Genomic DNA, 11,322 nt, shown 5'->3' with positions numbered 1-11,322 from the left:
CGTATTTTCGCTTGCTTGCTAAAACTTCGCCATTGGCACTAGGATATGGGTAACAAGTGCAAAGGGACCACTAAACCTGAAGGCCCCTGAAAAAACGGGGGTCTAACAACCTCACCCAATATTTCGATTAGCAATCTGTATGGACTAACTCCAATATACTTTCTAGAGAATCAACTAGACAGTCAGACTCAATCTAGATAAAAGTATATCAAAGAGTTAATATCTCTATCTCTCGATTTGATCTTTACTCAAGCAAATAGAAATTTGTGAGTCTTTATCAAATACTAGAGAGATAAACTTGGACGGTACCAATGACCAATATCCAAGTGTCAATCAATTTAAATCAACAACCAAAGGTTGGATATTCTAATTGATTGATCTTAACGCACAACCTGTGATATTTCAATTATATAACAAAACATAACGCGGAATAGAAATAACACAGACACCAGAAATTTTGTTAACGAGGAAACCGCAAATGCAGAAAAACCCCGGGACCAAGTCCAGATTGAACACCACACTGTATTAAGCCGCTACAGACATTATCCTACTACAAACTAACTTCGGTCTGGACTGTAGTTGAACCCTAATCAATATCACACTGATTCAAGGTACAATTGCACTCCTTACGTCTCTGATCCCAGCAGGATACTACACACTTGATTCCCTTAGCTGATCTCACGCACAACCAAGAGTAACTACGACCCAAAGTCGAAGACTTTAATAAACAAATCTGTATCACACAGAAAAGTCTATAATGATAGATAAATCTGTCTCCCACAGATAAACCTAAGAGTTTTGTTCCGTATTTTGATAAAATCAAGGTGAACAGGAACCAATCGATAACCCGAACTTATATTCCCGAAGAACATCCTAGAATTATCAATCATCTCACAATAATCTAAATCGTATAGTAGCGAAACTAGATATTGTGGAATCACAAACGATGAGACGAAGATGTTTGTGATTTCTTTTTTATCTTTCCATATCGGAGATATAATCTCAAGTCAATTATTCAATTGAACTCGTATGATAGAAAATGGCAAGATCAAATCGCTCAACTATAAATTCTCACCCTTTTTGTAGTGTGAACTACATATTAATTCTCGGAGGTGTGGGGATTAGTTTTTCCAGTTGCTAGATGTCTCCTTTATATAGTTTTCAAATCAGGGTTTGCAATCCAAGTTACCTTGGTAACAAAGCATTCAATATTCACCGTTAGATGAAAAACTTGATTGAACCAAGCTAATATCTTTCAACCGTCAGATCGAAACTTAGCTTGTCACACACAAATGAAATGTATTAAATTTAGGTTTGAGTAACCGTACCTAAATGTGTACACTTAATTGGTTCACAAATAGTTAACCAATGGTTAGCCATATGAGTACTTCCATATTAACCGTATTCATCTTCTTCACATAACTAGTTCAACTGACTCATAAGAACTAGTTGAAGAGTTGTTCAATTGCCCAGGTCTTTATGAATAGACACAATTGAAAAAAAATCGGTTTGATTCACTTGAATCAATTCATGAACAATATATCCATGGTTTGCAAAGATTGCATTCCTTATTGATTTATTGTTTAAGTTCATGAACTTCCGATTTGAGAAATATAACCAGCTTGGGTACGCGTACCATAGCTACCGGAATTGAGTTTAGAAACTCAGCAAAAATTTTCGGTTTGAAAACTTCCGTTGGTACGCGTACGGGTATGCGTACTTAAGGTGACTGGTTTAACAGTTTGCAAACTTACAACCTCAGCAGAAATTTTCGGTTCGAAAACTTCCGTTGGTACGCGTACCCAACCTGTCTCCTTCATTAATACCATATACACGCATATGCACACACTTGGTTTCTGGCACATGGATTTATACACTAATGTGCGAACACACTATATATGCTTTGTTGATGGTGGTTTTTCGAATAGGGCTAAAACTGTAAAACCCTGTATTTAATGCGCTGATGCCCTGCAAGGGTATAAATCCATTTAAGAAGTTATGAGTGCAAAAAACCTCTTCCCTCATTGAGCAATTCAATATGTATGGAATTCATTCAGATGGTGCAACAATCCTGAATATTCTATGAATTTTCCTGGTAGCATTATCCATTTAATGCATTGTGTGCCTTGTATTTTCCTACGCTATGTTCCGCAAGATAATCCTCAATATTGGCATGACATGACGATTAATGTTCACTCTCAGCAGAGTAGTATGAATCTCCCGAAGTGTCAGTATTGAAGTCTGCATGAAAGTACTCACACAGTCTGCATCGTTTTCTGACAAAGAGATCTTCGTATCGACGCACTTTTAAGAAGCTATCTCGATCGAACTTGTTTAAATTCTTTAAGGAAAATCTAGATTGTCCATATCAGTCTCAGAAACGATCACGACCACATAAGTTGGCAGCGCAATTTAACAAGCCTAGTCAAACCCTGGAAGGAATAGTCAATTATCGTGATGACCACCGGCGGGCCCACTTATTCCCTAGCCGGTCGAACATCACCATACGTAACCAAGCGTCATCAAACACCAACCCTAAGTAGGGTGTCCGCGCTGCTTGGGAGGAGATCGAACGAGCTTGAACTGTCCAAGACAGTCTCAAAACCATCGCAGCCGTCCAACTTCGCCTGCTTGCTTGGATGGGTTAGATGATGCCATGAGAAATTGGGGAAATGCTGACATGCACACCGGCGGCCCTACTTTCTCCTTGCTTGAACGACTTGCCCATGGTGGGGCCATTGAGCAGTGAAACGCTTGACCAAACAATGACAAGCGTGATGTTTCCAAACCCTAAATTGGGTCGCGGAAATACGCTAGCGTCTTAAATCGATCACGACCATCCAACTTAGACAGCCTATTTGGATGGCTTAGATCGCGTTTAGGACCATGAGGAAGGTATGCATGCGTTCACCGTCAGCAAAACATTGGCCCCACGTGATCGATCTCCCCAAAGGAGGCCAATGACGTACCAAACCGCTTGGTCAAAGTCGCGTGGGCGTGGCTGTTTCAAAACCCTAATTAGGGTTTGCGGCAACACACATATGTCGTAAATTGATCGTGACCATCCATCTTCACCAGCCTAAATCGACGGTGTAGATATAGACTCAATAGGTCCCAAGGATGACAACGTGATCACCGTGGGCCCATCTTTGCGTGTGACCGACCGACCTGTGTAGACTAGGGCCCGACGCTCAAAACGCACGCCCCAAAGATGGCATGCCACAAAGCTTTAAAACCCTTTGCGGCAATATATTTCTGTCGCAAATCGATCAAACCACTCATCTTTGCCGGTCAAGTTGAGTGGCCTAGATCGAATCTTTGTGGGACCGAGAGGTGTAGGCATGCACGCCAGTGAGCCGTCTCCACACATGCCCGATCGACCCACTCAAAAATAGCGCCAATGCTTGGATTCGATCAAGCCAGAGAGGGATGTTTGCGCACCTCTAAAAACCCTAATTTTTTTCAACGGCAACAAACATGTGCCGTAAATCATCTCGTCCGTCCAACTTCGCCACCTTGGTCGGACGGCTTGGATTAAAAACTAGGCGATCAATGGAGTGCCTCAATAATCACCGTCCGCCACTCAGTTACAGGGAGTAATCGACCAGATGATGGCCCGCCGTGCGGCCTCCAAACGATCACTCGAAGATGGTTGGACGTGCTGACATTTTAAGACGCTTAATCCGCGACTTATTCAATCAAGCTTTTAAAACAACGATGCTTCGTGTATATCGATTGTCTTGAGCTGCTTGCTTAAAAGCGATGATTACATGCATCGAGCATGCACGATATTTCATGAATATCAATTCCATAAATAACTTATTTATTTAACCTAAGAGCACCGTATGCTATTTCTTGCGACGGGTCCCACGACTTGACCCACTCATTCGAGACATCAAACATGTCACAAACGGGAGGATACTTACTGGAGTATTGGTCTGGCGGTTTACAGCGTGCAGCGCGCCCATTACGAGAACGTGTCAGGAAAGGTGGACGATTAACGGTGACGAGGGAAGTGGGCAAAGGCGTGATCGTGTGACAGTCACCTACACGACCCCACTACTCCATCACTCAACTTCTTCCACTTCCTACGATATGAGGATTGCGCTCAAATGGCTTGTATAAATAGGTTCTTCAACCTATTTTCAAACAACAGAAAAAACCAAGTTGTTGTTAACACCGTATCCAGAAAACACCAAGAACTGATAGCTTACATTATGTAAGCCAGTTCAACATTCTGATACAAGTCATAAACATCCAACACCTTCACAATATCAACACCTTCTTCGCTTCCCTCCCTAAGATCAACCCCACCTCCTTCACTTTGTGACCGAAGCAAGTATGGAACGACCATTCTTGGTTTAGGTCAGAATTGTACAGATTGATCTCTCGAATCTAAAGTACTCCCGTGCAGTGCATTTGTTTAGGGTTTAGATTCGTTTCTCATCCACGCACACCCGAATTCACCAAAACCAGTAGAAACAGTTTTTACCCCAAAACATGCTTATATCCATAGTTGGTTACTTAATCTCAACTCTACATTTCAATCATTGAAACATTCTTCTACAATGTTATAACAATCGTTATTCACGACCATCGTCATCAAAGCTATTTTCAATATTGAAACGTCATCATGACTTTCATCACGGGTAAAGATGAAAATTGGTTAAAGCGAAAGCTTACCAACACATATTTCGAGAAAAAGATAGGCGAGTAAACTCGGCTCGAAATAACAAATGTGTGTGTGTATGAAAACTATCATACTTATACGACTTTGTCTCAAGAGTAGGAGATAGAGTAGATAGACTTTTGAGTGATAGATAAGTTCAAGTCTCCACATACCTTTTAGTCGGATGAAGTTCCACTAGTTCCTTGAGTAGTTCTTCTTCTTCCTAAGATGATCGCCAACACTAAATTGTCCTAAACCGAGACTTAGCTATAAGTAGTCTAGAAATCAAGACATATAGTTTTGACAACTAAACTTGACAAACATGCTTGAGATAGCAACGCATGCGAGTTCAACCGAGCAATGCTCTAACAATCTCCCCCTTTGTCAATTTTAGTGGCAAAACTATCAATACATATGGATTACAAAATAAATAAAACTTTGTAGCTTCTCGTCCACATGATTGATCTCCTTGGTGCTTCAACATTACTCGAAAACTTCATCTTTTCCAAGTACTCCCATGATTCCACAGATGTTCAATTCAACATCATAGTTGTTGAAGATCCGTAGCCATAACAATGAGAAAACAAAAGCTCTCGATCATTGTTATACAACGTCATAGTATTATTACACAGTATCAAAGTTCTTATATCCCAACTTCGACAACAATGCTATGGTGATATGTATCACTCCCCCTTATTCAATACTTTCATCTCAACATGAAAACCACTTCCCCTTACATAATGATCCGTAAAACACGTAAACCATATGTATTTGCACTACACCATTTTCCTTGATTAGTAACTAGATTTCGCAACAGCTTAGTAGCTGTTGCGAAATTTCAGTTGCAAAAGATTTGCAACAGCGGATTCAGTTACGAAACTCGCAACAACTTTAAATAATTGCTAGTCGCAACAGTTTGAATTTCACATGTGCCACTCGTGAGTGTGGCTGGTCACACTTTTAAACTGACTCACTATTCAGCCTATTCAGCTTCAAAACTGACTCGGTTTACCCCAATATTATCGAGCAGACATAATCTTATCTCACTCTCTTCTCTCTCTCTCTCTCTCTCTCCCCGTATCGCTACTTGCCCCCTGCTGCACCTGTGAATACCGACCATTAAAATTGAAATTCATTCTTCCCCCTTTCTAATATCACCACCATCGAAGTATCTTTCTGTCTGTAGAACCCCAAAAGCAAAACCTGATGGTCGTTGCAGCTGGTCCGATATCCTTGTTGTCTGTAAGAAGAGGAAATCAAGAAATTATCATGGGTTTTCATTATTGAGAGTTAAGAAGAGGAATTTGAAATTGATTCTCAAATTACAGCGAAGGAATTAGAGGATTAGGTTTCGTTTTACATCTAAGATTAAGAAGCTAATTGAGAAAACTAGGGTTTTGTTTGTGCTAAAAATCGAAGAATTAAACAGAATCAATAAATGGGTTTGTTTTAATTAGGTTTATAATTGGTTTATTAATGGATTCGAGTTTTATGGATTAAAGTTTCTAACAGATTGGGGATTTAGGGTTCATGGATTTGAATTACAGATGAAAAAGATGAAACCGATAGTGAGAAATTATAAGAAGAAAATTGAATTTGTGTCTGAGGTAATCTTTCTTACTCATTTGAATTGAATTTCTTTCATGAACTTGTATTATGAAATTTGGGTATTGTTATGCTCAATTTTGAATTGAAAATTTGGTGGAAATGGAGTTGAGTTTCTAGTGGTGTGTAGAAGGTTCTTAGTTTAAATTGTCTATTACAGGAAAAAGTTTTTAGAGGAGTATAATTGTTGCAGGTGGTGGTTTAATGAGCTACAGAACTATGAAGATTGTGATGGTGATGTAATTGAAATAATAGTGCGGTTGATGTGGTCTTGAATGAGCTACAAGAGTTGATCTTAGTTTGGTTTAGATTGTAATGATTTGAATGGTGATGGATGAGTATTGGTTGTGGTGAGATGCTTTTGATGATGATGCTATGGTAAGTCATAATGGTTGTGACTGAAAGATATTGAAATGAATAGTGTTGCGGCTATGAAGATGGTGGTTTAAATGTCTATGTGGGTGAATGATAGTGATGTAAAGGAATGACGCTAATCTGAAGAGATTTGAAATGTTCATAAATTTAGGCCAAGGTATGATAGGTTTGGATGGTTTATGTTTATTCCGAATTTATCTGCAGTAGTATTAATGCTTGAACTCAATGCCGTTTGCTTTTCAAATCACAGATCTTGAAACATGAGTGGCCAGCTAGGTGGTGAAATTTTATTCCGGATCTTGTTTCAGCAGCGAAGACAAGTGAAACAATATGTCAGAATTTCATGGCTGTATTAAAGGTAATTTTATTGCATTTGAGATTCATTTTTTTCTGAGATCATATCTATTTTAGATTGTCAATGTGTACAAGTTTTTTTTATACATGTTATCTTTTTCTTAGCTTCTCAGTGAAGAGATGTTGGACTTTTCACCTGGTGAAATGATTCAGCAGAAGATCAAAGAGCTAAAATAATCATTGAATAGGTATTGTTTTGACGGCATTGCTATTCTCATTGTTATGTTACGTAATCATGTGTCTACGGGGTTATTTATCGAATAAAATTTTTGGGATTGTACATATGTTAGAAAAATGCCTTGGACGCCTACTCGGCTTCGTTATCATTAGTCTACCCTATCATCTGTGTTAGCTAAACGAAGTTATTATGAATGAATTCCGTAGTTGGTCTACGTCGCATGGTTTGTTTTTCTCTTACCATAACTTACATACACGTTTTTTCTTGCAGTGAGTTTCAACTTATTCACGAGCTATGCCTATATGTGCTATCTGCATCTCAAAGAACTGAGCTATAAGAGCAACACTGGCTACGTTGCACGCTTTCCTTTCATGGTTTCCTCTGGGCTACATCTTTGAATCCCCACTGGTTTGCGCACTAATTACTAGACTGTTGCCATTTTTTGTTTCAAATAATGAAAATTTAGAACGGTAAAAAAAAGTTCATGTCTAGTAAAACACTGTCTTTTAATCAATCCAGGCGTCTCTTCCTTCCAATCTTCTGTAGGCTAATTGACTAATGCATATTTCTTTTCCTTTTTTTTTGGGTATATTATTGCTAAAGATACTTTTGAATTTCTTTCTGTGGCAGGGTGTGGTAGCGTATAAGAATCTTAGTTTCCAATGTTTGTCTGAGGTACTGTTAAACTTTCTCTCCCCTCATCCTATTAGAGTTCCTCATTGTTCTTTCTTTGATGTGCTGATATTTAGGTAGCATAGTAACTCTTTTATGTTCACAGGTAACTTCCCTTCAGTTTAGAGACTTCTATAACATGAAGTATATGAAAATGTACATTGTTTTCATTTCACAATTACAGGTATTTCAGATCACGAAGGACCAAATTCCTAACTGATAATAATAAATATATATGTCCAGTGCACTTTGTAACTTGAGTTTTAACGATTTCCTTGTCTTCTCTTGTATTTGTTGACTAATACATTTGAGTGAATAATATATCATTTGTTGTAGCCTTGTAGGGATGGAGTTTGAGTCTAATTTAAAGGAAGTGACGAGTGACGATGCCCATAATTCACTAGTAAGCCATACTCATCATGGAAACTACATGCCACTACTGGGTCATAAGATTAGTGATGATGTTAAGGGCAAAATAGCTGCTGCATCTAAGTTGAAATGTTACTGCACTTCTCTTCCATTTATCTTTGAAGATAGCCCCTAGTTATATGCTCATGTCGTATCTTCTTTTCCTTTTCTTTTCTTTTTGCAGCTCATGATTGTTTATCCTTGCAACTAAAATTATTCCTTTTACGCAGCGCCTTTACCATTTGATAAAATTCATGAACTGAAAAACCTTGCTTTTATTATCTGATATACTATTTAGAGTGATTTTCCTTTTTATATGCCATGGCTTTTACAGGTTAACCAGAAAGCTGTATAATCTTTAGCTGACCCTTAGGAGTACCCTATCTTGTTCGAGGATTGGCAGGTTGCTCCGTGGAATCTAAAATTTCGGAGACAAGGTATCCCTTTGGTTTTATTTTCCCGTATATATAATTTGTGTCTTATACTACTTATTTGTTAATGTCACTATTTATAGTTCTATGTAGTCATTTGCGTTCATAATCTAGTAAGTGAAATATGGTAGAATTTTTTAATATATTTGGACAAGCTGATACATTTGACTTTTTTGTAAAATGGTGATTTGGCTCACAAGGTATCTTGTGCTCTATGTGAAATGCTCCATTTTCTTATTCTTATATTCCGTGGTGGGAATTGGATGTTGATTTGTTTCACTTTCTTGTCTCAGGAGGTAGAAGAGAACGGAGAAGAACATGAAGAGCAGGGAACCTAGGAAGAAGAGGTTGTTGAGGTCGAAACTGATTCCACAGATATGAGCAATAAAGCAACAAGAAGCTATATTTGAGCATGTAGGTAATGAATGATGTTGAGCTTGTCTCCAGGTCTTGTGCCTTTAAGATTGTATATACCACTGCTATTACACTTATGACTTAACATTACAACTGCAGAATATGTATGTTCTGAAATCTTGGGAAATGTCTATATACTTGTCATTCTTTTAATACTAGGCATATAATGCAGGGAACTTGATTATGATCTCCAAATGAACAGGGGAAACTTGATTTTGATAAGAGGGGAACTGGTGGTTTTGACCACTATTTTTAAAATGTTGTAAAAATTTCGCAACTGTAATAAGCTGATGCAAAAGTTTGCAATTGCAGTTTCGCAACTGTCTCCATATGTTGCGACAATCTAATTTCGCAACAATTTGAAACAGTTGCGATCAAAAAACTGCAACGACAATGTAGCCGTTGCGAACTATTGTAACATCGACTTTGGTAACAGAGTGGAACTGTTGCGACCCCGTTTTGCAATTGCCATTTACCGTTGCTAATCACTAAATTTGGTGTAGTGTTGTAGTGTGAACTGCATATTAATTCTTCCCTTTTTTGTCAATAAAATTGGCAAAGGTACGAAAACGGGATCCTAATTAAATTTCCACGGAGATGCTTCAAGACCAAAGAAAAGTACATATCAACTTTGTTTAGATGCAATCATAAAGCCGAAGCTAAATGCATTCATCAAGGAGTTTATAAAGATGCAAGATAACCCCTCAAATATTCCACAGTCGCACTCCCCACAAAGATATGGAAATTAAGCGCAAGTTCAAAAGAACTCTCCCCCATTTGATGTCATTCCCGAAAGAACAACAAGAGCGACCTTACTTTTTCAAGAAAAAAAGGATTTCTTTGGACACCAAAAACCATAAGGAAATGATTTTGTATCCAAAATTTCTCAATCAAACTAATCACAAGAGAACCCATGATTAATTTAATTGGAATACACAACCAAATTAATCACAAACGAATCTATGGTTTGTTTAGTTGGAAACGCTCACATAAGAAAACTTATGGAGCCGCACAATATATACATAAAATATGGATCAGGGAAGATCAATACTACGAAATATACAAAGATTCTTCATCACTATTTGCATAACGACATAGACATAATCTTTGTAAACAAAAGATTTTGACCTATCTTCCATCAAAGAATTGATATAATAGGCTTAACTTTTGTTTGTCAAAAGTTCATAGATCTTGTATCAATACGTGCATATCAACATATGAAAGAGATAACTTTTGACATCGTATGGGACAATAATAGTTCACGGACGCAAATACACATATCCCATAACATATTGCAATATATAAAACCATAAAGATTAATACTGCAAACATCATCTTCCAAATCACTTTAGAATTTAAATAAATAAATCTAAAAACATTGCAAGATGAAAACGTTGGACATAGCTATGTGTACTCACAATAATGGCTATTCCAAACCCTAGTTATCCTTCTTAAACAAAAAACAAGAATAAAATTCTCTTAAGAAGTTTCCTAGACAAGAAAAATATCTATCCCAGACAGGCAATCAACGCTCGAACACTTTAAAGTTCCTCATTGGCTTCCTTTAGTTTGATCTTCACAAACTCGAGATTCTTAACGGAAATGACAAATTGATCACGCACGACTTCAAAATCTTTAAGAATATTTCCTACCAGTTGTGATGACATCGGGACTGGTTGTCTGTTTTCATGATCAATTGCATGATAGCAATTTATAAGAACAGGGTTCTCATAAAACTCAGCAATGTTGTTTCCTTCATCCTTGACTTCCTTCATGCTTCCATCTATAGTTTTCACCATTATCTCAAGGGGAACTATTTCCGTTACCGTACGAGTATATATCAATGAGGAATTTCATGATATATATATATATACATGTTCAAGACACATATAATGGAACCCTAGGGTTACTCGTTTAAGAAACGGTAGTGGTCCAGGTACGTAAACGTTTACGGTTATGAACCAGGTTCTAAACCGTCTAAGCAAAGGAGCCTTAATTCAAAAGGCTTTGTCAAGGAAATTTTAAAGCAAGACATTTTTTTCTCAAGAGTTTGGATTGATCAACTAAGCTTTACTATGAAAGGAAGGCCAGAACAGAATTCTTTATAGAAGGAATCATTTCTTAAAGAATCAGACGAGTTTTACAACAACCATTTTCTGTCAAGACAAGTTGTATCTTGAAATCTATGTGCATTCTCCTAAGGTTGATATGAGAAT

At 37.7% G+C, this 11,322-nt stretch overlaps 1 long non-coding RNA gene across 1 annotated transcript; it reads left to right on the top strand.

Moving 5' to 3' along the window:
- The first annotated feature begins 5,757 nt into the window (after positions 1-5,757).
- LOC113301241 lies at positions 5,758-9,290 on the top strand. Its single transcript, XR_003336133.1, has 9 exons — positions 5,758-6,806; positions 6,900-7,007; positions 7,109-7,191; positions 7,452-7,589; positions 7,812-7,856; positions 7,960-8,037; positions 8,190-8,256; positions 8,596-8,698; positions 8,986-9,290. It is a non-coding gene; the product is annotated as an uncharacterized LOC113301241 (long non-coding RNA).
- Positions 9,291-11,322: the final 2,032 nt, after the last annotated feature.

The sequence above is a fragment of the Papaver somniferum genome, chromosome 8 (assembly GCF_003573695.1).
Source record: "Papaver somniferum cultivar HN1 chromosome 8, ASM357369v1, whole genome shotgun sequence".
NCBI classification, from domain to species: domain Eukaryota; kingdom Viridiplantae; phylum Streptophyta; class Magnoliopsida; order Ranunculales; family Papaveraceae; genus Papaver; species Papaver somniferum.
This window is presented reverse-complemented; position numbering and strand designations above follow the sequence as displayed.